Below are 4,904 nucleotides of genomic sequence, written 5' to 3'. Positions count from 1 at the left end.
GGCGTTACAGATACCTACACCAAAGGATGCGTCTGTGGTTGGCTTGAAGTGGGTCTTCAGAAATAAGTTAGATAAAGAGGGGAATGTCATTCCCAGCAAGGCTCGGTTGGTGGTGAAAGGATATAGTCAAGAAGAAGGGATAGATTATGAGGAAACCTTCGCTCCAGTAGCTAGGTTGGAGTCAGTTAGAATCTTCTTGGTATATGTTGCTCATAAAAACTTCGAAGTCTTCCAAATGGATGTCAAATGTGCCATCTTGAATGGAGAATTAGAAGAAACAATTTATGTTGAGCAACCGTCTGGGTTTGTGAACGATAAATTCCCTGATCATTGTTATGTGCTGGATAAAGCAGTCTATGGTTTAAAGCAAGCACCGAGAGCCTGGTATGAAACTTTAACTCGCTTCTTAAAAATGTCAAAATTCAAACAAGGTTCGGTTGACCTAACCTTCTTCAGAAAGAAAGAAGGCGAACATCTTATGATTGTTCATATTTATGTTGATGATATCATCTTTGGCTCTACGAATCCTAGCTTAACAGCTGAATTCACAAAGTTGATGGAGACTAAATTTGAAATGAGCGCAATGGGTCCGATTAACTTTTATTTTTGGTTTAAACATTAGACAGGGAACAGAAGGTATATTCATTAACCAGGAGGCTTATACAAAGACCTTACTGACAAAATTCGGTATGACAGGCGACTCAAAAGTGATGGTTCCAATGGCATTTGGCATTAAGTTAACACCATCTCTGGAAAAACCTATTGTTGACATAACACAATATCGTCAAATGATAGGTTCTCTTACGTATCTAACAGCTAGTAGACCGGACATTATGTTTTCTGTTTGTTATTGTGCTAGGTTTCAAGCTAATCCAAGAGAACCTCACATGGTGGCAGTGAAGAACATATTCCGTTACCTGAAGTGAACCTCATCTCTCGGTCTCTGGTATCCTGCAAAATCTGGATTCTTTATTCAATCTTTTTCAGATGCTGATCTTGGAGGATGTGGTGTAGATAGAAAGAGCACTACAGGTGGATGCCAATTTCTTGACGGAAAACATGTTAGCTGGCAGTCCAATAAGCAAACCTACGTGTCACTGTCCACAGCCGAAGCTGAGTATATAGCTGCAGCATCTTGCACTTCTCAAGTAATATGGATTCAAAGTCAATTGAGAGATTACGGGCTGAGTATGATGAAGATTCCTCTCTATTGTGACTCAGAAAGTGCAATAAGGATTTGTCACAATCCAGTGCAACACTCAAAAACTAAGCACATTGCACTTAGATATCATTTCATCAAGGATCATGTAAAAGATGGGAACGTGGAAGTACATTTTGTTCAATCTAGTGATCAACTGGCCGACATATTCATTAAGGCATTACCTAAAGCACTCTTTAACAAAATCTTACAAGGCTTGGGTATGATGGAAGTAGAGTCGGTACCGAATCTTCAAATCTCTCACTAAAACTTAGAAAAGCGAAATGGAGCGAACGCTCGGTCTATTTCGGCTCTGAAATTTTGAGAACCGAAATGAACCGACCGCTCAGTCTATTTCAGCTCTGAAATTTCAAGAACCGAAATGAACCGACCGCTCGGTCTATTTCGTTTCACTCAACTGCGATAAGGTTTTGGTTGTATATTGTGTCCATTTCTTTTCTCGTCTTTAATATGGTTTATGCTTATTTAATTTATCTATTTCTGGTTTTATTTTTTATTTTTTTCAGAAAACTTCAAAAATCCAAAAATACTTTCTATTTATATTTTTATTATTTTTCTCAAAACTTCAAAAATATTTTTCGTTTTGTTTGTGTGGTGTGTTTGTTTGTTCTTACTTTTAATTAGGTCACAAGGGTACAAGTCCAACAGAATTTGGAGTTTAGGCAGGTACAATTATTTCCATACGAACTAGTTAAGGGTCCCTAGAAGCATGTTGATGCATGTTGACCAAAGCCTCTACGACTTAGAGCAGGCGTAACTGATTCGATCTATACCTATCGTTTCTTCTCAATTAGGTTGTTAACTTTGTCTCGGTCTAGAGCTACCTTACTCTTCTCATATGAGTTAAGAGTTTGTCTGCTTGGTCATATTTTTATAGCAGAAGGTACTTTCGGTTCTTTAGCCACCTTTCTTATATTCTCCATCTACTTTCGTTTCACCAATGTAACCCTTGAGACTCTCAGTTCTTACCACTGAGGTTTATGGTTCCACAAAGTTTGTGTTTGTGATCTTAGATACATATACCACGTGCTGAGTGAAACCCATAATCCAACTCCTATAATGAATTAATGGTGAATTATCAAATTCAAGATCTTACTTGTTACCAACTGAAATCTCTTTTTTATTTTTGAGTGGTCTTTTATGAATTTGTCTAACACCAAGGCTTTTCTTCCCCTAAAGATCCAGTTTATTTTTGTTTTTGAGATGTCTATAACTTCTTTAGTCATTATAAAATATATCCTACCTACTTGTTCAACAGGCTACATCGTTCTCACAAGTACTTCTACCAACGTTCAGTCCTATGTTAAGACTCGAAGTTTGGTTGAAGATCAGCTTCCCAAAGCTTAACAATTAAAAGAAGCCTTTCATTGTTTCTCAACAAACACTTGATCGTATTTTTCGGGAAACTACACAAGCACTTCAAGTCTCTCTTGACTCTGAAGGAAGCGATTCTTGCCCGGGACCATCTGCTTTCAGTCTTATAATGAGACATCACTCACATCCCATACACACTTGCTTTATTTCTTTACTGATTGTCACTCTATTGCACGAAAATTTTATTTTCACAACTCTAGTTGCTGTTGGTTCAAGTTTTGTTTAAACAGGGGCACCTATGGTTCTTGAAGTCACACTGAATTTCAAACGACGATTGAAGATAAGAATTTGGGCGCGTGAATTTCAAAGGTGTCTATACCCACGCGTGCTGACGCTTACCTGGGAGTACCCAACCTGTCACATCACGCTTTTCCAGGCGATGTTTTAGTGACCGCATCATTATCATCATCTACATTCTCTCTCCTGGCAACGGTATATAAAGAGGTTTTCCTTTATTTGTCTTCTATCACCAACAAATTCTCTCAAGATTACGACGCAAGTTCCAACTGTTTGTCTTCCTTCTTCGATCAACAATGGTGAATTCTTCCTCGGTTCAAGATCAGACTGCATCGTCCACATTGCCCTCAATCAAGCCTAATCAGAATATGATCATCGAACATAACCCGTTTTTTGTATGATTCGTATATGCTTCAGGTTGTCGAGTGCTTGAAGTATTCTCCGCTGGTTATAGCCCTAACTCAAGTTGAAGCAGTTCCTATGTCACTCCTATCGCAGGTCTACTCCACGGCCTCATATGACAAGAACAAAGAACATATTTTCTTTCAAATACATAACAAGAAGGCTTCGATTTCAAAGGGGAGATTCTGCTCATTAATGAATCTTGTTGTTGATTCCTCTGTAATTTCACCAGATTTTATCACGACTCCACAGCTGTTCTCCATGTAGTATGAAATGGGATATACAGATATGTTCACCACTGTCACGAAAGTTAAAAAGTCTTTTTTACCCTCTCAGTGGAATGGCATGCTAACTCTTATCATTAAGAGTTTGGCGGAAAGGAGTGGGGGTCAGATGGCACTAGCAAGGGTTTTCCTACCCTTTTATATGGTCTGTATAATGGCATCAACCTAGACTATGGGACGATCATCTGGTCTCAAGTGGTGCAGAGTCTCAATATTTCTACGAGACATTCAAAGATTTCTTGTGGACGCTTCTGGACGCTTATTACAAGAAGGGCGATTAACACCTTGGACATTCCTGTGATGAAGGATGCCCTAGTCGCGTCCTTTGCCACGTTTCACACAAAGAAGATCATTATCTATGATCCACTCAAGTTCCCTCACAATGGCTCAATTCCTGAATCGATGTACCGATGTGTCTCCGCTGAAAGTCATGTTATGGTGGAATACAGAAAATTGACTCCCACGGGACCGAGAGTTCTTACTCCGGAACAGCAGGCTGCCCTGGAAGCTATAGAAAAGCCTGGTAATAGAGGGAAACACACTACAACCAAGAAGGAGTCCATAGAAGAGGATAATACTAACGCTTCTAAGTCTCAAAAACGTAAATCTCATAAAGGAGAGTCTTCTAAGCCCAAGAAGCTTAAGAAAATGGCGAGAAGAACCAAGAGTCCCACTCCTCCTGGCTCAGAGAATGAAAAGGATGATGAAGAAGAGGAGGATCATCTTGAATCACCGAGAGGCAATACACCTCCCAGATCCCCAACTCCAACCGAACCCATCCATAATAAAATTCCAACCCCACCTCCATCACCGAAACCAACAATTGCAGTTTCGATTCCTATCGATCCTCCACCTACTACTTCACAACCAACGATTTATTTACCACAAACTCCACCAGTTACCACTATTCTAATTTCTACATCACCATTCCTACCTCCCATAATTTCACAATCAGCCACCACTACTATTCCTGACCCAACAGTGGAAGTCAACGTATCTGATACGGTGGCAACTACTACAACCGAAACACCAGTCATCACTAAACTTCCTTCACCTCTCAACTCAAATGATTCTGGTGCCACTCTCAGTAGAGAAAATGAAGAATTTGACTCAACATACTTTAGTCCATATCGGCTTCCTTCTGATGAAGACAATGATGCTCCTGTCGACCACCAACATTTACAAAGCATTCATTCAAAGTTGGATCGTTTGCTTGAAGACAGCAAGGCTTATAGTGGTGTGGTTCTTAAATCCTTCCTGGAGACTGCAATAGAACAATACACATCTTCGATTGAGCAATATACTAAAGCAATTGATGCATCTACTTCCTCTTGTAAAAAGGCAACTAATGATGTTTTTGAGATTGTTCATACAACTCAGATTTTTCT

Source organism: Lactuca serriola, chromosome 9, assembly GCF_051521515.1.
Source record: "Lactuca serriola cultivar US96UC23 chromosome 9, Lser_US96UC23_V15, whole genome shotgun sequence".
NCBI lineage: Eukaryota > Viridiplantae > Streptophyta > Magnoliopsida > Asterales > Asteraceae > Lactuca > Lactuca serriola.
Note: the sequence above shows the minus strand (reverse complement) of the source record.